This window comes from Antechinus flavipes, chromosome 4 (assembly GCF_016432865.1).
Source record: "Antechinus flavipes isolate AdamAnt ecotype Samford, QLD, Australia chromosome 4, AdamAnt_v2, whole genome shotgun sequence".
NCBI classification, from domain to species: domain Eukaryota; kingdom Metazoa; phylum Chordata; class Mammalia; order Dasyuromorphia; family Dasyuridae; genus Antechinus; species Antechinus flavipes.
In genome coordinates, this window is record NC_067401.1 from 84,091,451 (window position 1) to 84,115,551 (window position 24,101).

Consider the following 24,101-nt stretch of genomic DNA (forward strand, 5'->3'; position numbering starts at 1 on the left):
TTGTTGTCCAATTCCCCTTAGACAAGGGAGATCTCCAGCTGCTTAAAGAAGTGGGTTTTGATTGTCTTAAATTCCTTTATAAGATGAGGGGTAAAATCAATGTCTCCAACAAAAATTCTTCCCATACTATAAGTTCAGTTGCCCTATGTGATTGGCTGATGAGGGACCTTTCTGATCATGAACAAGGCAGACTGCTGTAAAGCTCTCTTCTTTCAACTAAATCCAAGGATCCTCTATGATCTGGCTCAGAGATAACCTGTTTTAAGAATGAATGTTTCACCACTATTTTTTCTAAATATAAATTCTACTTCAAAGGGATTCCTTTGCTTGGTCTCTCGTTTCTACTGAGATAAATGTCTATATTATACTCAAGACTGAAAATAAAGTAGAGCAAGCTAAAAAAGAACTGAATGCTTGGAAATGTATGCTTGTTAGCTAAATGGGGGGAGAAGAAGAGGAGGGAATAAGCACTTATAAAGTGCCTACTACAAGGCAGGCACTATATCCAAGTACTTTTTACACATATTATCTCATTAATCCCACAATTATCCTATTATATCTTCATCATATAGCTGAGGAAAATAAGGCTGGGAGATTAAATGAATTGCCCAGGGACATACAGCTGTATCTGAGGTAGGATATAAACTTAGATCTTCCTAACATCAAGCCCAGACTATACACCTGGTTGACCCACAAGACAGAATTCCTGAAGTGACTAAAATTTCTCTCTCCCTCCACCAAAAGCATGTGGTCTTTATTTGATGAGACAATACCCTCCAAACAGCTTGCTAAAATACCTGAATTTGCAAAAAATTAGAAGGAAAGTAGGTGCCCTTCATTCAGGAAATTGCTAATCAGATTAAAGTATATAAACACTATAGAACAGGAATTGGCAAACTACAACAAAAACTAGCATTTACCTATTTTTTGTATGGCCTGCAAGTTAAGGATAGTTTTTATATTTAAAAAAAATGAAAAGGAATTGTCTTGAGTCATTCTAGTTAACCTTTATTATAGGATATTATCACAAGTGATAAATATGAAAAGAGAGTCAATTAACAAGTATTTATTAAGTACCTACTATGTGTCAGGCACTATGCTGGGCTTTGGAGATACAAACACTAATGAAACAATCTTTCCTTTCAAAGAACCTACAAAGATTACACTCTCACAAGGGAAACATATGTATATACATACACACACATACATATACATACACACAAATGTATGTCTGTGTGTATTCTCCCTATATGTATAAGTAGACATGCACCTATATATACCTTGTATGCATACATGTATTTATTAAAAGAACAAATGTGAATAGATGCAAAGTAGTTAAATACAGGGTAGTTTGAGAGGGAGAATACCAGTACTTCAATAAGGAAAGGCTCTTATAAAGAAAGTACGCTTGAGCTGAGTTTTGAAGGAAAAAAGAGATTCTAAGTGGAAGGTGAGAGGGAGTACATTCTTGGCAAAAAGGTAGCCTGTGCAAAGACATCAGTTTAAAAGATATTGTGTTGTGAGTGAGGAACAAAGAGAAAGTGAGTTCAACTAGATTTCCAAGTTCAGGAGAATGAGACTGGAAAGAGAGATCAAGACAAAAAAGCTAAATAGAGGAGCTTAGATTTGATTATAAAGGTAGAAGGAGCCATTGAACTTGATTGGGTAGAAGAGTCATAAATATCCATACTTAACGAAATCCTTTTGCAGCAAAATGGAAAATGGTTTGAATCAAGAAGAGATAAGGTAAGAGATCAACTAAGGGACTGTTGCAATAATCTAGAAGAAACACAATGATGACCTAAACTAAGATGCCCTGTTAGATTGGAAGCTCCTTGAAGGCTGGGGGTACCTTTTTGTTTCATATTGGTGTCCCCAGTGTTTAGCAGTGCCTGGCATATAATAGATGCTTTTAAAATGCTTAGTGATTGACTGAGGTAGAAACAACAAAGTTTGGCAAATGAATAGATGTATGGGGTGAGAGAAAGCAAGGAGACAAGAATAATCTAAGGTTATAAACTTCAGAGAATGGAAGAATGGTGACTCCTTGGCTAGATACAGAGAAATTTAGAAGAATAGTGAATATAGAGAGGGAAGATAATAAGCTTTAATTTAAGATATATGAATTTGAAAAATCTCTGGGATTTCCAGTTTGAAATGTCTAACATGCAATTGGTGTTGCATTGAAGTTCAGAGGTGATACTGGAGGTCATCAACATAGAAAAGAGGGTGAGTGAGAATTTAAATCCATTGGAACTGATAAAGTCATTGGGAGAAAGTAACAAGAATTAACAGCCTTTGACTGAACTTTGGGGAACACCCAGAGATGGGGGGGGTGTAATGTGGATAATGAATGAGGAAAAGAGACTCAGAAGGAGAAGTCATATGGCTAAGGAGATAATCAGGATGTTATCTAATGTCATGAAAGCACACAGGACAAGAAGGTGATCAACAGTCAAATGTAGCAGAGATAAAAGAGGATGGAATCTGAAAAAAAGATCATCAGAGAAGATGAAAAAGTATGGAAAGACTTCAATAAAGATAGTAAGTACCATAATCATAACTAGGAAAACAACATTCACAATCAGTCTTTTGCCATCTGATTGTGGCTCGGTCTTGCCTTACTTGAAATTAATGTGCTATTCTAATGTACCATGTCAGAGAGGTTCTCAAAGGCCAAGCCAGAAAAATCTGCTAAAATTTAACAAATTGAAAAGGACTCAAGTATGGGCCCAGTGATAGATTATGAATCTCTGGTTAAACAGAGAGAGGTTCATCAGGAAAGGGCTAGTCATCAGCTGATGAATTTTTCACTTATAACAACATATGAAATATGGAGGAAGGTTGTAATCAACAATATAATATTTTCTCAAATAGCAACTATTACCTAGGCTTGCCCTGAACTGGCAGATCACTGGGGGGGGGGGGGAGGAGGAGGAATGGACTTTTTGTATTTGGCAAGGGTGAAAAAGTAAAAGATTACTTTTCCAAAGGTTTGCTCTAGGGGCCTAGAATTTAATTATATCTCAAGTAAAAGCCAATTTTTTAAGTGTTGTTTTAAATTTTTTTTTAAATCTAAGCTATTTGTAGAAAGACAACTTTAAAATGTTTGAGATGAAAAAAAATCTATATTCCCTTTCCAAAAATAATGTCAACAGCTTAGAACAATGGGCTATGTCTTAAAAAATTAAATTTAATAGGGATGAATGTCAAGTGTGTGTTACACTTGAGTTAAAAAAGTATCAACTTCACAAGTATAGATTGAGGGAAGTATGACTAGATAACAGTTCATATGAAAAAAGATCTGGGGATTTTAGTAAATTGTGAGTTCTATATAACTCACAAGTGTGATAGAACTGTCAAAAAAAAAAGCTAATATAATCTTAGGCTACAGCTTTAAGGGAAATTGGCATTCAGAACAAAGGAGATGAAACATCACTGTTTTCAATTATGAGTGCTGTGTTTTAGGAAGTACACTGACAAGCCAGAGTGTTTCCAGAGAAGGGATACCAAGGTAATACATGGCGCTAAGATCACAGCGTACAAAAATCAATTGAGAGAAATAAGAATGTTTGGCTTGAAGAGAAAACAACTTGGAGGAAGTAGGTGGGGGAAAGTGGGGGGGGGGTGGTCCATGACTGCCATCTTTGAAGAGCTATTATATGGATGAAAAATTACAATTGTTCTGGTGGTCTCAGATTTCAGAATGAGAATCCAAGGATGAAAACTTCAGATTTCATGTAAGGAGAAACTTCCTAACAATTAGTATTCCCTCAAATTGGAGTAGGTTGCCTTGGGAGATAATGCTTTTCTAGAGGAAACTAAAAGAATGTTTTTCAGTGATATTTGTAAAGTAGTTTCCTGTTCAGGTAAGGATTAGACAAGATAGGGACCTGTAAGTTTCTTTCTTAGATTTTATGATTCTATAATCAAAGTGGGTGACAGAGAAGAAAACATACTCCTAAGGGAGAAAATATGATTTTTAATTTCATATAAGTTCAAATTACTCTTTTAACAAATGAAAGGCTCATTTTTTTTTCCTTGTTCAAGTGATATACAAATTTTATCTGAAAAAGGGATTTTTAGTACTTGGCCTATTAAAATGCTCTTTCTTTCTGGTATGTTAGAGTATTCCAATCTCACTAGATGGCAGCATTGCTTACCTACACTACAGTAATTGCCCATGTTGGTCCTAAACCCTTCTATCAGTTACGAAACTGGGACTACCAGAGACAAGAGGGCAAAGGGTAGTTGTTACCATGGCACAAACTGATTCAAACCTTACCCCTAACCCAGCAACTTAAACATGAAAACCTTTATTAAGTGCACATTTCTGAATGGTTACTAGCAAAACAAGTAATCTGCTTTGCCAGTAATGCATGCTATTGTCCACATACTCTAAGATAAGCACAAAAGCAAAACATACTCTTACAAAAAAGACTTGAAAGTGTCCTAATTTTTCTGATCTGCACTGCAAGCTGACCAAATCAAAGAGAATTGATCTGAAATGACTGATGACTAAAAGGAAGAATATTATTCTGTAATCAACAAATATTTATTAAGTATCTACAGTGTGCAGAGCATTAAGCTAGAGGTGGGGGAAGAGAAAGAAGTAGAAAAAGAAACTTTTTTTTTTTACCAAAAACAGACTGATCCTCAGAAAATATCCACATTAAGAATTTGGGACAAGGATTCAAATAATGGAAGAATGAATGAGAATTCCAGGTAAATCACCCACCCTCCCACCCCTCTGCATTAGTACCATGGGGATTGAGATAGCTATCCAATCTTCCTCTTCTGGTTGATTCTAGATATCCCTCAAACAGCTCTTTGCCCTTTCTGTCATATCCAGTCCCCTTCATGAGAAGCACTAAGGATCATGTTACCTAGACTATCGTTCTGTATCTTCTCATAATCCCCATTATACAGCACTTTGTATCGTACGTTGTGACGTGATGACTGATAAAAGGCAGCTTGTATGCTCCTTACACAGTCAAATATATGTTCAAAAGTAAGAGCTGCTGGCATTTGATTTCTACCCATTGTATGCAGATGAGATAAATGCCATTTGTAACCACCAACAAAAATAAGTGCTGAAAGGTGCATATATATAGGATAATAGATGTATACATCTATGCAAATATAGCTGTGTGTGTGAATATGCATACACACACACACACACACACACACACACACATTTATTTGTTTATTTGCTGGCCCCAAAGTCATGGTGCAGTGTTTAAGCAATTAAAGATTTGAATTACACTAAAACTTTTGGGACATCCCGTATTTCCCAGAAAACTTCTTATTCAGGGCATCTATTAGTCTTTTGTTGCATGGATTAAAATGACAAAAACCAAGAATCTGGAGGAGGGTAGTGTTTTGAATCATATGGAACTTTTATTATCTGAGAAAAGCCAGGGAGTCATTATAAAATCAGCATGTCAGACACTTTTACAGACTCAGGATACTCTCTGTGGACTAAAGATCTGGACCCAATTAACTTTCAGGCAAATATTGTTATTGTAAGTCTTGTTGCTAAGGAGTTTAAACTCTTATGTATTTGGAAATCCCTAATGGGAGTCCAGGAGGGGCCCCACACCTGTCAGGCAAAGTAACTGCTCTCTCCGTATGTCCACAGAAAACCACAAACAAAAGCACACCTGCACAAGTTTTTGCAAGGCAAGTTTTTAGAGCAAGAAGTCAATTCCCAGGACACTTCCAAGACTTCCATTCAATGGCTCATTTGATCTTTCCCAAAGTGATTGAAAGCAGTCATGGGATGATAGCTTTAGAGCTAGAGAGAATTTTGGAGGCCATCAAGTCTAACAGAGATGAGGAAACTGAGACCCAAAAGAAGTTAAGTGACTTTTCCAATGTCTCTTTGTCTCTGGTTATTATCAACTCCAAACATGGGAGTACTATAAAAAGAACCTGACACAGAGTAGGTGCTTAATAACTGTTTATTGGATAAATGAATGAAATTACATAGCCAATCTAAACATCATCTAAGGTTGAAAGATATTTGGACCTGCAATTTCATTGTTATAGAGAATTCCCAGATAAGGACATTTCCTTTAATGATACAATATGATACTTTCTCTACAATTTTTACTCTTAAAAGAATTCAGAGGCTAAGTGCCATAAGGTGAACTTGAACACAGGCCAATGGACAAATGTATCATTGGGATTTCCCCATAGAACAATATATATATATATATATATATATATATATATATATATATATAATATATATATATATATATATATATATATATATATATTATATATATATATATATATATATATATATATATATATAATATATATATATATATATATATATCTGGTGTCCTCTTAGTTGATCAACATGTAGCATTGGACTAAACCAACAGTCCTGCAGGGACAAGGCTTAGAACCCAGACTAGCCCATACTGCTCCAGCTGGGGAAGAAAACAATATTCTGCCTTTACCAATGTTGCCTAAATTAAGAGTTCACAGGCCTAGAATGTCCAGAAGGCCCAACCATGGCTTAGCATCACAATAGCTCATTCGGGTTTGATCTAGACTCAAACCATCAAAGGGCCTTTTTCTAGACCAAAACCTCTTTCTATAAGGTCAAAAAGAACCTGTCTAAAAGATGGAAATCCTTTTGCTCATGTTAGTGCCTCTAATCCTAGAAGCAATATGTTATATTGTAAAAAGAAATAGGAACCAGGAGACTAGGATACTTATTCCAGCTCTGTCCCCTAATACACTGTGAGTTTTTAGACAAAGAATTTGTCCTCTAGGGCTCCCATTTTACAGAATCTTATCATTGGAAGGGACTTCTTTTAAGGAAAAAAAAACCGCTTTCCTCTGGGAAAGGAATGGGGACAAGGAAAGCTTCACAGAAGAGATAGCAAGCAAAATGTTTATTATAAAAAAAATTATATGGGCCCAACAATCCTGGCTTGAATTATTTTAAAAATTCTTCTTATGAAGTATTGACAAAAAATATTAGCTCTGGAATGAATCAATTAATGAATTAATTAATAGAAATTAATTAAGCATTTATACATCAGATACTATGGCAAACACTAGAGCTATAAACACAAGAAAGATAAATTCATGTCCTCAATAGGCTTTCATGCTAATAGGGGAAAACATATAGATTTGGAAAGGGATAGTGGAAGAATATGTGCTCAAGGTTTGGAAATAGTTAAGAAGTGCAAGGATGGCTGGATTCCAAGCCAAACAAAGCAGAGGACCAACTATTACAGCTCAAGGTCCCAAGAGCAGAGTCTAGTTTCTGGTGGAAGGAGAATGGCCAAAATTTAAGCAGCATGATTTAGATAGGGCATGGTGACCTAGGTGTTGGGTAAGATCAGGCAAAGGCTCAACTATTAGTGCCCAGAGTAGTCAGAGTAGCTAGATGCAAATCCCCTGTTATTTGTGGGACCTTTGGCAAACCACTTGGCTCTCCTAGACATTGGTTTGCTCATCTATAAAACAAAAGTGTTGGACTAGACAGTCTCCAAGTTCATTTCCAGGCTAAATCTTTGATCCTATAATTCTAAATTCCTTAATCTCTCCAGACCATGATTCCCTTATCTATAAAATGAGCAGGTTGCACTAGAGCAAAAGTTACTATTTTTGTGTCATTAGGCCCCTTCTCAAGTCAGATGAAACTGATGGACTTATCAGAATCATGTTTTTAGTTGCCTTAAATTATGTAAGATTACAATGGGAGCCAATTGAGATACAGTAACAATTTTTTTTTTAATTCATACACCCCAGGGTAAGAACTCCAGAGAGTTCTTAGGAGATCTTTCAAATCCATTCCAATTCTAAATCTCTGTAATTCTATGACTTTTTCAAACTCAAAAGTTTTATGAGCCCAAAAACCAGAAAGCTGATTCTAAATGGCTATATGACCTTGAAAAGTCATTTTAGTTTTCTGGGTCCTAATATCCTCAAAAGTCACATGAGGAGAGTGGACAAGAATAAGATATCTAAGGACTCTACATGTTATAAAATTCTATAAAATTTACTCATATCCAAGACAATTCCTAAGGACCCTTAATTTTTAAAATGCTATAAAATGTATTCATATTCACTATAGGTTTAACAGCATTGTGGGAACTTAGCTGGGAATGGATAATGGTTGTAATTTGCTGATGATACCAATGGAAGAAATAAATAGCTATAAACAAAAATGGCAATCATACTGATGCTTTGTATTCAGTAGGCATTTAATAAATGTTGAATGACTAGTCATTGATTCATAAAGGCAAAAAAAACCAGTAAGATTTGCTAATCTAATGAATAAAATGAGATTATATATTTTGCAAACCCTAATGAGTCTATGTAAATTAAATAGTAGTTATATCCTTAATGATCAAGGCCAATAATGGCCGCTTTCAGTAAGCATAAAGATTTCACCAGTCATGGATATAGTAGAATCCTTGGTTTATAAAACAGATTCTAGTAACAGCTTCTGAATCTCCATGGTTCACCCCATTCCTCCTAGGTAGCATCCTTTGTAACTGGAAGACACTTTATTGTGGGATAAATTCCCACAATTCCCAAAAATTCTTCAGCAGTTACTTCTTCAAGTCTTAAGGGGGGGGGGGGGGGAGTTGTTGTTTATTTGCTTCATTTGCGACTGACTCTGTGTAACCCCATCTGAGGATTTCTTTGCAAAGATACCAGAGTAGGTTGCCATTTCCTTCTCCGGCTCATTTTACAGATGAGGAAACAGAGGTAAATAAGATTAAGTGACTCATACAGCTGGTGTCTGAAATTGGATTTGAACTCAGGTTTTCCTGACTCTAGTCCTGGCACTCTATCCACTGTGAAATCTGCCTGTCTTAAGGAAGCTATTTTTTATTATTTTTTTTAAAATAGCTTTTTATTGACAGAACCTATACCAGGGTAATTTTTTACAACATTATCCCTTGCACTCACTTCTGCTCCGATTTTTCCCCTCCCTCCCTCCACCCCCTCCCCCCAATGGCAAGCAGTCCTATATATGTTAAATAGGTTACAATATATCCTAGATACAATATATATGTGCAGAACCGAACAGTTCTCTTGTTGCACAAGAACTCCAATCTTGTTGGATTCAGAAGGTATAAATAACCTGGGAAGAAAAACAAAAATGCAAGCAGTTTATATTCATTTCCCAGTGTTCTTTCTTTGAGTATAGCTGCTTCTGTCCATCCTTGATCAATTGAAATTGAATTAGATCTCTTTATCAAAGAGATCCACTTCCATCAGAATATATCCTCATACAATATCGTTGTTGAGGTATATAATGATCTCCTGTTTCTGCTCATTTCACTTAGTATCAGTTCATGTAAGTCCCACCAATCCAAGGAGGCTATTTTTAGATAAAAGTTTCAGCCATTGAGAAATGGTGTGAAATTCTTACATGACCTATATTTTATTTTAAATAAAAAATGTATTTTTTATCGTATCATTATCATTGTAACAATATCATCAGCTTCAACAAAATTCTCTGTCTTAAGATAGAAGTGGAACAAGTTGAGTTCTTTCCCTATGTCCATGGATTTGCCAAAACTAAATCAAAAGGAGTAACATTAATTAATTTAGCATTGTAAAGAAAGATAAAATGTTCATCTTCACTACCACACATCAGTTTCTCCTAAGTTAGAAACTGGTTCAATTATGTGACATTATATACTATTTTAAGTGAGTAAAATCTAATCACTTGTTGGCAGCGCGCTCTCTCTCTCTCTCTCTCTCTCTCTCTCTCTCTCTCCTCTCTCTCTTTCTCTTTCTCTCTCTCTCTCTCTCTCTCTCTCTCTCTCTCTCTCTTCTCTCTCTCTCTCTTCTCTCTCTCTCTCTTCTCTCTCTCTCTCTCTTTCTCTCTCTCTCTCTCTCTCTCTCTCTCTCTCTCTCTCTCTCTCTCCTCTCTCTCTCTCTCTCTCCTCTCTCTCTCTCTCTCTCTCTCTCTCTCTCTCTCTCCTCTCTCTCTCTCTCTCTCTCTTTCTCTTTCTCTCTCTCTCTCTCAATCTGTGTGTGTGTGTATGTTTGTCTCTGTCTCTTCCCCTCCTCCTCTCTCAATTCTACTATCTCAGGTCGACTGATTTTTCTTCCCTGTGGGTGGCAGTTGGTTGTCATTTGGTAGGGATAACTGGCTCCTTCTCCGGATATGCTGAGTTTGAGGGGTTGACAAGGTATTTAAGTAAAGGTGACTAGTACCAGGGTAGATAGGTGGTACAGTGAATAGAATGTCAGGACTAGAGTCAGGAAGACTCATCATTCTGAGTTCAAATCTGGCCTCAGGTACTTACTGTGTAACCCTGGGCAAGTCACATTGACCCTATTTGTCTCAGTTTCCTCATCAGTAAAATGAGCTAGAGAAGGAATTCCAAACTACTTCAGTGTCTCTGACAAGAAAATTCCCAAATGAGGGTCACAAAGAGTTGGACATGACTGAGAACAGCTGAACAAGACCAGTACACAGTTTTCAGGCAAGTAGGACAAAATGATTTGTTCACATACTCCAAATTTTGAACTAGATTCATAGCACATAACATTCAGCTGGATATTTATGGCATGAAATACCTGCTGATTCCACAAAATAATGGTAGATTTCTTCTGCCACTGGAGGTCTTCAAGCAGAGAGGGGATTGCCATATTTTAGACAGTATTAGTGATTTGAGAAAGCTTTAGACTAACTCGCCTCTGAGATGAATTCACATTCTATTATTATGTGATACTAGAAGGATCAGGCTGGCAAATCCATGAGGGAGAAGGAATAAACATTTATTCCTAAACACCTACTATGTGCCAGAATTATGCTAAGCACTTTATAAATATTATCTCATTCGATCCAGAAGGTATATGTGTATGAAATATATACAATGTTAAATCACATAAGTCTCTAATACTAACTCTGTGGAGCATTTTCTGAAGAAGGACACAAATTTCCCTTAATGCTTTTTTTCTCAAAGATTAGATGTACACTGCATCCTTCAGTTGCTTTTCATGATTCATCCATATATTCATTTAAACCCATACAATGAAATGCACAGCAAGCATTTTACTTAAGTGCCTCCTGTGCACTGGATATCATGCTAGGTATTAGGTAAGTCAGAAAATTGAAATGAGAGTCCTCTTTTTGTGAAGACTATAAACTAGCAAGCTCTTTCTTCAATTTTTTCTAATATTTCCAATGTACTGTGAGAAAAAAAACAACAACAAAACCCTCTTTCTCCATTTTAAAGCTCCTCTCTTAAATCTGAGATCAATGCCCTCAAGCACTAAAAAAATCTGTTGTAAGACATGTTAGAGGAATTCATAGTTTTCCATGAAAAGCTGGGGTTCAAATCAGCTAACTAGTAATTAAATTGGTTAATCTGTAATCAGAAATCTTATTTTTTGGACTCAGATGAGGAGATTTGGGCTCACGATTTCTTCCTGTGTATAGCAATCAATCATGAGGAGCAACCTCAGCATTTTCCTGAGGTTGAGGCTATCTTCTTAAGGGATCATTAATAATAGTTTTATTTTTATCAATTTACAAGTTTTATTGGGTTACCATGAGAATTATTCAGTTTCCTTATCTATAAAATGAATGTATTAGTTGTTCTCTAAGGTCTCTTCCAATTCTCACATTCTATAATTCTATTATCATAAGTGCTATGGGGACAGACTTCAAGAGCATTTATTTACTGTAACTATTAAGTGAAAACTGAGAAAAAGTGGCATATAGCAAAAAAAAAAAAAAAAAAAAAAGAATTAACCATTGTCCATTCTTTGCCTTAGGGTCTCTTGTATCTCATAATCCCTTCTTTCCTTCAAATATCTCTTTCTGATCCCCATTTCCCAGCTGCTATTTGTTTTATATGTGTACACTAGAGGTAAATATCTTGTCCCTCTGAATATAATGTCAGCCTCTTGAGAGTAAGGTCTGTTTCATTTTTTATCTTTGTATTCTCAGTACCCAGTCAGCATAGTTCCTGGCAGAGAGTAGATGTCTAATAAACACTCATTGATTGAATGAAGGTGATAATTAGCATGACATCAAGATGCTTGGTATTTTTATCAAGGTCAAAACTCAATCTAATTCAAGTAAAGGCTCTGTAGCCTCTTCTACTAAAGATGTGCTTAGCTGGCTCAGGGTGTGTATGTAGCGGGGAGAATATCTGTTGGGTCTCTGGAGGATCTTCCCACTGCTAGAGGCTTTCCTTTGGTTCTTTAAATAATGAAGGCCCAAGTACCATTAAATAGCTGTCTCAAATGTTTGATTTCTTGATAGAAAATAAAACGACCCAATTGTGCATCTAGAAAAAGATGTATAATTGATTCCTGCCTCCCTACCCCTTTCCCATACTGACTCCCCATCCACATATACCCTTTGACTCATTACCTCCAAGGCACCATAGAGAGAACTTGGAAGATCCAAATAATCCATATGATTTTTAAGAATGATGACATCTGTTACATCACCATAAACATAAAATTCAGCCTTGGGACTGAGAAAGATGTGTTGAAAAGGAATAATTTCAAATATATTTTTGGTTCAAAAGAGATCTCTATAATCACATCATTCCACACTGGTGCTTGATGAAAAAGATATGTTTATTTTCAGCTTTGCTCTAGGGGCATATAGGTGGATAGAGCACAAGCCCTGTAGTCAGGAGAATCAGGAGAATCTCAGATACTTGACATCTACTATCTGTGTGACCCTCAGCAAGTCACTTAACCCCAATTGCCTCTCAAAAAAATTGGTAAATGCAAATTAAAACAACTCTGAGGTGCCACCTCACACCTCTCAGACTGGCTAAGATGACAAGAGAAGATAATGACAAATGTTGGAGGGAATGTGGAAAAACTAGGACACTAATGCATTGTTAGTGGAGTTGAGAAATGATCCAACCACTCTGAAAACCAATTTTGAACTATGCCCAAAGGGTAAATAAAATAAAAAATGACATGTGCAAATATGTTCATAGCAGTTCTTTTTGTGGTAGCAAAAAATTGGAAAATGAGTAGATGCCCATCAATTGGGGAATAGCTGAACAAGTTGTGGTATATGAAGGTAATGGGATATTATTGTTCTATAAAACATGATAAAGAAGTTAATTTTTTAAAGGCCTGGGAAGATTTACATGAACTAAAGCTGAGCAAAACAAGCAGAACCAGGAATACATTGTATACATTAACAAGAAGTACATGAGATGATCAACTATGAAAGACTTGGTTCTTCTCAATGGTTCAGTGATCCAAAGCCCTCCCCATAACTTTGGACCAAAAATGTTATCTGCATCCAGAAAAAGAACTAAGGAGACTGAATGTAAATCAACACATGCTATTTTTACTTATTTTTTTCTGTTTTTTTTTTGTCTTTCCCATGGTTTTTCCTTTTTGCTCTGATTTTTCTTTCCCAACATAATTCATAAAGAAACGTGTATTAAAAATAATACAAAATGAAGTAACTTTGCTTCTAATTTTTTACTTTAGTTTATATATGTGTTTATGTATATACAGACATATGTGTGTACATACATGTTCATTGTTTTGCTTTTGCACTCAAAGAGGAGCAAAATAACATCACTGCGTTAAGGTCAAGGTAAAGTATAATTGGCAATGACTAACTAGATCAATATGAGCTTGGAGGGTTCTACCACAGATCAGGCAAAAATATTCCATTATGAACATTTAGAGTGGAGACATCGCTAAATTTGCACATTTCATGGCTTTTTGAGGTACTGCAATTCTACTTTGTTCACAGAGCACATATATATATGCTGATGGTATATGTGTAAAGAAATTTATCTTTTTCTATATAGATGTATACAACTTTTTCTCAACCTAGCTATCTAAGTATTGATAAATGATAGGGAGGGAGGGGAGAGAGAGAGAGAGGAAGAGAAAGGAAAAGGAAGAAGGCGAGGCAGAAGGAGAGAGAACATGTATTTGAGAAGGGGGGAGAAATAGAAGAAAGAGAAGGTAGAAGGAGGGAGATGGAGAAAAGGAAATAAAGAGGACAGAGAAGAGAAGAGGAAAAGAAGAGGAGGAAAAGAGAGAAAAGAGACAGAATAAAAGAGAACTAGAGGAGGAGAAGGAAAAAAAGAAAAAAGAGAAGGGAGAGTAAAGGAGGAAAAAAGAGAAGAGGAGAGAGAAAAAGAAAGAGAAAGAGATAGGAGGAAGGAGAAACAGACAAACAGAAACAGAGAAACAGAGAGGTTGTTGCACTAAAATAGCCATTAAATGAAGAGGCAACTTTTTTTTTTTTTTTTTTTTTTTTTTTTGCTGCACAAATAGATCATCTTACTACCAAGAAATCAAACATTTGAGATGACATTCAGGACTCCATCATTAAAAGAACCAAATCCATAAATTATCATTTTATTAAGGCATTGGAAAAAATTACTGATGGTTAAAGTGTATAGAAAGAGATGTTCTAATCTGTATCAGTGAAGAGAATACTCATTAAGATGTTCCAAAGCATTCAAGTATTGATATCTAAAAGCTCAATGGTATCTGGGCTATGACTAGAACCAACTTCACTTTCACTTCACCACCAGTGGCCTCAGAATTACTTCTCTGGCTCTTATTTTTTTATTCCCAGTATTAAAGTGAAGGACTCCTCATCAACTTTGCTCTTCCCTACATATTTTAGAAACAGTTACAGAAGACAAGTTGGAATATCTAAACCTTGAGAGGCTATTGAGTTTCTTCCTATAAATCGGGGCTTCTAAATATTGTTTCCTGTTTTAGACCCCATCTGGCTATCTGGTAAAGTCTATAGACCACTTCTCAGAATAATGTTTTTAGATACATAAGATTACAAAGGAAGTCACTTATATTGAAATAATTATCAAAAATATTTCTAAAGCAAGGACTCCAATTTAAGAACCCCTGATCTATAAATCACCCCAGATCATCGAGAAGCTATCCTATTTTTAAAGACCTCAGAGAAAGTTCACAAGGTCCTTTGGAATGTATAGCAATCATAATTGTAAGAAAGTTCTACCTTCTTCATTGTTCTACATATGGTTCCTCTAAATGGAACCTTTAAATGGTTCCTCTTCCCTTCAAAAGGCTGGACTATAGAAACAAAGAGGAGAGGATCTTTTGAGATCTCTCTCTCTCTCTCTCTCTCTCTCTCTCTCTCTCTCTCTCTCTCTTTCTCTCTCTCTCTCTCTCTCTCTCTCTCTCTCTCTCTCTCTCTCTCTCTCTCGGCAATCCTCAGGGCATGTCTGTGCAGATGCAGTGGTCTGTGGCCATTTTCCAGAGGAGGATTTGCTCTTTAAAAAAAAAAAAAGCATGAGCAGGAAAATAAGGCCAGCTATCAGGGCATTCAATCATTCCTGACAAGTTGTCTAGACTGTTGAACTAAAAGTATATTTACTGCAGGGAGATGCCCATAGCAGGAGACATCAAGTCTAGCCAGTCCCATAGCCCTGTCCCTGGGCATCAGTCTGACAAAATCATGACATAGGAGGACACCAATTCATAGCCAGATACCAAATCTCTTTATCCCAGAGAGATTTCCTCTGGTCCCTTTTGCTCAGGGAAATGTGTGACCCTGTGTATGCTGAACTTGAAAAGAGGCAATAAAGACCCATTAGAAAGATACTTCACAAGGCAAACTTTTTCAAGCTGGTGGTCCTTGTAAATTGTATTGAGCAGGACCTCAAGTTGGAAAGACAAGGATCTCATTATATAAGCATTTTTTTTCTTACCCACAGATGAGGAAGGAAAAAAATAGGTTAGGAAAATGAGGAAAGGGGAAAGGTGATATGAATAATAAATTAAAAACAGGAAGGTCTGGGCTAGAAATTGGCCTCTGACATTTACTCACTATGTGATTATGAGCAAATCATTTTTATCTCTTTAAACCTCAGTTCTGTAATCTATAAAATGGGGGTAATAATATCTGTAAATATCTATGTCATAAGTTTGTGAGGCTCTAATGAAATAATAGATGTACAGTGCTTTGTAGAATTTAAAAGGCTATTTAAGGATTTGTTGGTATTTGTAAAACTTAAATAATCATCAAACATCATTTTAATGTAACAGTTTTTAAGTCTGTCCTTCCTACCTAAATCTGCTAATAAGTGGCCATTCTTTATTTCCGTTTTTGTTAAAGTATCAAGATGCAACACTGTGCTTTAGTATCCAGTATAGTTCTTTCAAAAAATAATAAACTGTGAATATTCATAGTTTAGCTTTGGTGATGGCACTAAAAATAGGGATATGGGTAGAAGCCAGGTATTGGGGAGAAAGGGAGGATAGAAGCAAACAAGAGACACTCAATATTTTAATATAAGCACAAAGAAGGTCCAACTTGCTTATTGTTTTGACTGCTTCCCAAGTAAGGCAAAGATGAGACATACCCTTAGAATCATGAAGTATGTGATTCAACAGTATGTACAAGATCACTTAATAAATTTTGCAAATGAAGAGAGGCAGGGAGGCAGATAAGAGAGTAGTGTCAACTTGGTTCCAATCTCACCTCTACTAAGGTGTGAGAGTGGACATGTCACTTCATCTAAGCTGGACAAGTTAATCATTATCAAATTCCAATCCAATTCTAAAATTTTCAGATACAACAAACTTGTTAGAAAAAGTGCATCATCCAGCACTTAAAAGAAAATATTTTCCATTCTTGTTTTAGAATCAAAGACCCTAGATTAACTTATAAGATGTGGGACATGCAAGTTTTTCCATAACCTAAAATCTATATCTATTGAATAAATTCTATTTTATGCAAATGTGTTACTATTTTTCAAGTATATGCATATGTTACTGTAATTAGAAGATACAAACTCGTTTTAAAGATTTGCTAAATTCATAGTGACACAACTGAGTGCTGGGTTTGGAGTCAAGGAAACTCATTTTTCCGAGTTCAAATTTGGCTTCAGATACTTTACTAAATGTGGTCCTGGACAAGTCACTTAACCCTGTTTACCTCAGTTTCCTCATCTGTAAAGTGAGCTACAGAAGAAATAGTAAGTCACTCCAGTGTGTTTGCCAAGAAAATGGAGTCACAAATTTTTAGACATGATTAAACAAGAAAATTCATAGTAGCTTTTTGTCACCATGAATTTTCTCTATCAACAGAAATACTATGTACAAATACAATACAATACAAATCCTTTTATGTGGTATCCCAGAAATTTTATGTTAAAAGGGGATCCCCATACTTGAAGAAGTTGGGATCTATTGCATTAGATTATGTAAATTTACTCATTGTTACTTTGGAGCCATCATTCTCCATTATTTATCAGTTTACAAAAAATAAGACCATGAACTCCAGATCACTGGGAGCATTCAGTTCAAAACTGAATGTGGGATTAATTTGACAAAAATGATTAGTCCATTTCATGGGGATTAAATTAGATGACCTGTTGAGACTTTTTCAGCTCTGACAATGTAGGATCCCAGGATTCTGTAACTTGCAAAAAGCCTGAATAAGACTCAGTAATGGGATGATTAAGAGTTTGAAGGCTTGGTGGATATGGTATTTCCCCAAGGAGGTAAGGCAGTGATAACTGGTGAAGAACCTTGGGCAACTAGTAGTTCATAAGAATGAATCACAGATTCAAATTTTAAAGGGAATTTAGAGACCATCTGCCCCCCCCCACCTCATTTTACAGAAAAGAAAATTAAGACTTAGTGACACAAAGTAATTTGCCCGTGGTAACAGATAGCAAGTACCAGAGGTAGAATTTGAACACAGGTCCTTTGAAGTCTGACCCACTATATTGTCTACACCTGATTTAGAGCAGGTGCCAAAATGGAAAAGGGAAAGGAAATGCCAATTGCTTACTTTACAACTTTGCCCAAAGCCACCTTGGCTCTTCCCCAATAGCCACTTACCTGGTAGGGGTATAGTGTGACTCCATTTGTTCTAGACAGGGACCAGGTGCCATCCAGATACTGGTGGGCCTGGATGGCCACTGAGTTGAGGATATTCCCATTGCTGGGGCTGGTGGCCATCTGAAGGCTGACCTTGGCCTGGTGAGTAGGGGATCCATTCTTCTTTTCTGCCCCAGTGCCGACCCCAAGGCTATTGGGCTTGCTCCCATGCTTGTTGGTGATGAAGCCTGTATAGTTAGAAGTGGCATAGGAAGCAGGCACAAAGGCCCAGTCTCGGGGCTGCTGAAGGCCACCCACGTGTCGGGGTCCCACCAAGGCGGGGATGTTAGCAAGTGGTGGAGGCGAGCTTGGCGATGTGTCATAGTGCTCGCTGTTGGCCGCCTGCTCCAGGGTCAGCACCATCTGAATGGCTTCCTGCTTCAGCTGGTTCAAGTGAGTCGCACAAATGTCACAGCGGTTGTCCCGCTCATTCCAAGCTTTCCGGATGGTGTTGGGAACCTGGAGCTTGTCATGGATCGCAGAAGAGAATGCAGGATCCTAGAGAACAAATGAACAAAAAAAAGTAGAGGTATTTAACTAAAGGTTAATACCAAGTAGAGGGAGCTATCAGGCTCATTCAACTTCGATGAACTAAGCTTGGGATACAGCCAAAGAATTGCCACATGAAGGCACAGTGTTGCTGGCTATTAACATCATTTCAACTCTCACAGCAAAAGTTTTTAATAATTTTCAGAAACTAATTTAAGAATCCTCTTTCCCAGACCAATCAAAGGGAATTGCTTTTGATCTTCTTGATCACATCCAAGAATGACAGTCCAATCTTCTTTAGCTAACAATTTACAGTCATTCAATCAATCAATCAGTATTTATTAAGCACTTTCTATATGTCAGACACTGAGCTAAGCACAGGAGAGATGAAGCCAAAAATGGACTTTTCTTTAGTTTGTTTATATTATTTTAGAATGGAAACATGCACATATTGTAGTATCCACCAGAAGAAAAAACCAAACCAAACAATCAAAATCAGTATAGGGTAGTTTTGAGAGGGAAGGCACTTAGTAGCAGCTACAGTGTAGGGAAAGGCAGAATAGAAAAGGTAGGAGTCAGGAAAAGCTTTGTGGAATAGGCAGAAATTAGGCTAATCTTGATGGAATAAGGGATTCTAGGAGGCAGAATAGAGATGAGGTGAGTGTATTCAAGGCAGGACTGAAGGTCAATGCAAAGGCACAGAGGTAGGAGAGGAAGGACAGAGACAAAGAAATAAGAAAGAGGACAAGATCTATAGATAGATATCGATATCTCCATAGAGAAATCAATATAGATATAGATTTCTGTTTATATCTATTTATCTATATACACATATATTTATATTTATATGTATGTATATATGTATATATTTAGAGAGAGAGATATAAATATATAGATAGATATTTCTATAGAGATCGATATGTATATATATATCGATATCCATATAGAGATATATATGTATTTATGTAGAGAGAGATAAATTGCTATCTTTAGAAAGATCAATATAGATATCTATCTATATCTCTATATATAGAGATATATGTATCTATATTAGGAGAGATAGTTAGATAAACAGACAAATAGATAGACAGAGATAAAAACATGAGTAAGACACTAGATTTTACTAAGTAGGAAAGTTGCATGGTTATTTTATATAGGCACACATTGGTTTTTAGAGGAGGTATTTTTTCCCCTGATAATCATAATGAACAGATTCACAATTAAGTCATCATCCTTCCCCCTTATGATTAATGATCCATGTTAGAAGGATACTTAAGGAGGGATGTAGGAATGAAGTTTAGGACTATGGAAAAAGCACTTATTTTACAAAAGGCTATTAATAGCTCAAATATATATCACACTTTATATGTAGAGTCCTCTATGAGCCTATGACACCATGTGGCAGAAGACCTGCCCCTACACAGAGCCATGAACACACACATACATACACACACACACATACACACATTGAGAAAGAGAGAGAGAGAGAAAGTGTGTGTGTGTATGTGTGTGTGTGTTTCTATCACTATGACATCTCTTGGGGCCAGTTCTCCCCTCCCCGACTGTCATGGAAACCAGTGATGGATCACTTTCTTTTCCAAGACAACTATAGCTGAATTGTGATTGTCCCTGCTATCCGTTGTCTCACCCACACCTCTATCACCCAGTTTGCTATTGGGTTTCTCTTAAGCTCCTTTTAAAATTTCCCATATACTTTCTCTATGTAAGTTCTCGTCTGACTCCCAATCATGGTGTGGAGAGAATCTCCAGATACCTCACAGACCACCTAGTCCAACCCACAACTATACAAGAATCTTGTCTGCAATACACCCCACACTTGGCAATCTAGCCTTGGCTTAAGGACCTTCAAGAGGGAATCTACCTCCTCCTGTGGCATCCCATTCCTTTTTTATTGGCGTAGCTTGGTCATACAGTTCATAGAGTGCCAGGGTTAGAATCAGGAAGATTCATTTTCCCAAGTTTAAACCTGGTTTTAAACACTCATTAGCTGTGTGACTCTGGGCAAGTCACTTCCCTCTATTTGCCTCAGTTTCCCGTCTATAAAATGGGAGCACACTGGAGAAGAGCAAACCACTCCAATAGCTTTGCCAAGAAAGCCCAATGGGCCAAAAGTCCATGATGCCATACAACAAAACAGCATATATACAAGAAATACTAATTGTATCAGCTGCAGGCAAATGGTCATATTGCCTCTGTCTAAATGATTTGGGGAGAAATGAGAATAATGGCATCTATGGAATAACGGGCATCCTGAAGCAAGAGGACATAACAAGAATGAATGTGGGCATTATCACTGCATCTTTATTGGGTCACACTGAATTCTTGCAATATAATGCTTTCCATGAATACCTAGCAAGGTTCATCCTATCAAAATGCAGGTAAGCTAGGTCAGTCAAAACCTGCTGATAATTTCCATTCAACAGAGACTCTGATTGTGCTATATGAAACTAGGGAAGGAGTATGGGAATGGTGACAGAGCTAAGAAGACAAAATATGTACAGGAATGAGGGTAAGCTGAGAGATCCTTGCTTAGGGGGAAAGATGGGGGTGGGGGATAATTCATTATGAACTCTAGGATTTTGTTTTCACTGTTTAACTGCCGTGAACTGCTCTTCAGCATTAAATGATTAATTGATTAATAAATCAGCAAACAACAGCAAGAGTGGCTCAGGAGGTAGGAACTCAAGGTTGCCATATAACACTATGGAAAACAATAGGGGGTCATGGTTGATCAAATCTCTAGCAGACAAAGAGTCCGCAGACTGCCAGCTTCATAAGTACCATATGAGAACTGACCTGTAAACCAGTTGCTACTGTAAATATTTTTGTCCTAGGGAATTTCAGTCATCTCATAGGCCAAGGTGGCCAGAAACACTGCCTGCTTATTATTCATCTAGATTTAGTCATAAATATCTATTCTTCTATTCAACAACCATATATCAAGCACTTACTCTTAGGAAGGCAGACCATCAAAATGAGTATCTGAGAACCTGGGAGAAAATGCTGCCTCTGCTGCTTATTCCCCGTGTAATCAGTCTCACTTAACTTTATTTCCCCATCTGGAAAATGGTCCCCACAAGTTCTAAATCTAAGGTCCTATAAGAAGGCTTAGGATTAGTAAACCTGGCTTTAATTATTAGCTTGGCTATTTAATATCTGAATAACCTTAGGCAATATTATTGGTATCATTATTGTTATTGTTGTTATTATTACTGTTACCTGGTTCTCATCTGTTTTTGATGAAATTCAGAAAGAAATGATCCAAAGACAAATTTTTATGTTATTATTATATTTTATATTCTGTGAACAATTGAGTAAAAATAATTGCCTCTATCTATTTATGGGCAGCCAGGTGGCATAGTGGATAAATTTCCCAAGTTTAAGTTGAGAAAACCTACATTCAAAAGCAGACTTAGATACTTACTAACTGTGTGACCCTGATCAAGTCACTTCACCCAGTTTTCCTCAGTTTCCTCATCTATAAATGAACAGGAAAAACAAATGGCAAACTTTAATATCTTTTCCAAGAAAGCCTCAGATAGGGTCACAAAGACATGACTGAAATGACTGAATGATCTCAATCTATTTATTATAATTAACTAAAACTATCTGGATGAGTTCATTATGGATAGGAATCACCTAAAGCATTTTCAGATCTACTTTGGTAGTAGACAGGATATATCAGTGTTATCATGAACCTGAACAAGTCACTTTACCCTGTTTGCCTTTACCCTGTTTGCCTCAGTTTCCTCCTCTGTAAAATGAGCTGGAGAAGGAAATGACAAACGATTCCAGTACTTTTGCCAAGAAAGCCCCAAATGGGATCACAAAGAATTAGATCACAAATGAATAGACAAAAATGATAACAACAACCAATATTTATAGTACTTTAAAGTTTACAAAATCTTTATAAACATTATCCTATTTTATACTTTCAACAACCCTGAAAGAAAGGACTAACATCCCCATATTATAAATGAGGAAACTGAGGTAGGTAAGTAAGCAAGAATTTGAGGCTGGATTTGAACTCGTTAGGTGGTAAGTGGTAAAGCTTCTCTGTCTTTATATCCAGTGAAGACAAGATTCCTAACCCCAAGAGGATTTTAGCCTAATAGGAACTTTTATTTTTTATTTTATTTATTTATATGCTATTATCATCTTTATATTATAGATGTAGAAACTAAGGCAAGCAGAAATTAATTGATTTGCTCAGGATCACACAGGTAGTAAGTGTCTGTGGTGGTTTATAAATTCAGGTTTTCCTAATTCCAGTGCTCTATCCACTGGGCAACCTAGCTGCCCTATTATTATTATCACTATTATTATTCGAAAGATGTGACTCTTCAATCTTTCTTCATTCTCTTCATCATCATGAAAAATTCACAGAGCATCCATTTACACCCTATGTGGGTGGACTGTTTCCAAGCAAAGAGAAAAGTCCAGTTTCCTGACCTAAGGAAGCACTCTGAAATAAGCAGAACCAGGAATACATTGCACACAATAACAGCAAGAATGATCAACTATGAAAGGCTTGGTGCTTCCCAGTAGTTCGGTAATCCAAAGGAATCCCAATAGACTTTGGACAGAAAATGCCATCTGAATCCAGAAAAAGAACTGAGACTGAATGTAAATCAACACATGCTATGTTCACTTCTTTTGTTGTTGTTGTTGTTTTATCTCTCCCTTGGTTTTTTTCCATTTGCTCTGATTTTTCTTTCCCAAAATGATTCATAAAACAACGTGCATTAAAAATAAACTTTAAAAAAAGAGCTCTAAAATTTATAGGTCAGGAAACTGAGCTTAATGTAGGCTCTGAAATGGAAGCATTCATGTGGGGAGCATGTATAATGTGTCTTGTGATTTAGCCATCTATCATTAAAGTGAAAGGGTTCAAAAATAGGTGTGAATACAATCACTGGATAGGTGATTTAATGTTTATGGTTCTGGTGATATAGAAGTCATAATTATCTGCCATCCCACTCCTCAAAGGGGGCCAAATCTAAAAGCCGACAGCTGCCAAAATCAGAGACTCTGTGATACCTGACTGATAGAGTTTAAAGGGTGAGATTGAGGACACCTTACAAATGGCTGCAGAAAATTATCCAACTTTTCATGCTTGAAAGGGAAAGTTTCCTGTTTCCTGAAAATAATTTTGATTCTTGGTTTGTGAATTTAATAAAACTTTCCCTGATTACCTTCCTTATATCAGAAACCTTCACTGCCAAAAGGATTGGATATGGGGCCAGGACTAGCAGCATTTGGCTCACAGAAGGTCCCAGGAAGTTATTAAATCCCTCAGTTCATATGTGCCTGAGGCTATTTGATTTTTATCACCATTTTTTTTAATTTTTAAAAATATCTCCCACTACTTACTGATCCCAAGATAGCAGATACAATACATTTCCACCCAGTCATTTCAGTTCACATTACGTGGTTATCTTTTGAATTGGAAACTATCATTGCTATCTGTGTGTGCACCTGAATCTTAAAGGACTAATAGGCAGAGGAGGATCCTATCACATCAAGGACAGTTAGCTTTGCATCTGAGGTCACTGTGGCCAAGAATCAGTGAGTTTGTTTCCTAGGCCACAAGATGACATATCCTCCCATTGCTACATGCCAGATTAATTTGTTGCCACTAGTGATGATGATGTTTATTATTTTGAGATAATATATGCAAAGTATTCAGCAAATAATGAAATACTACA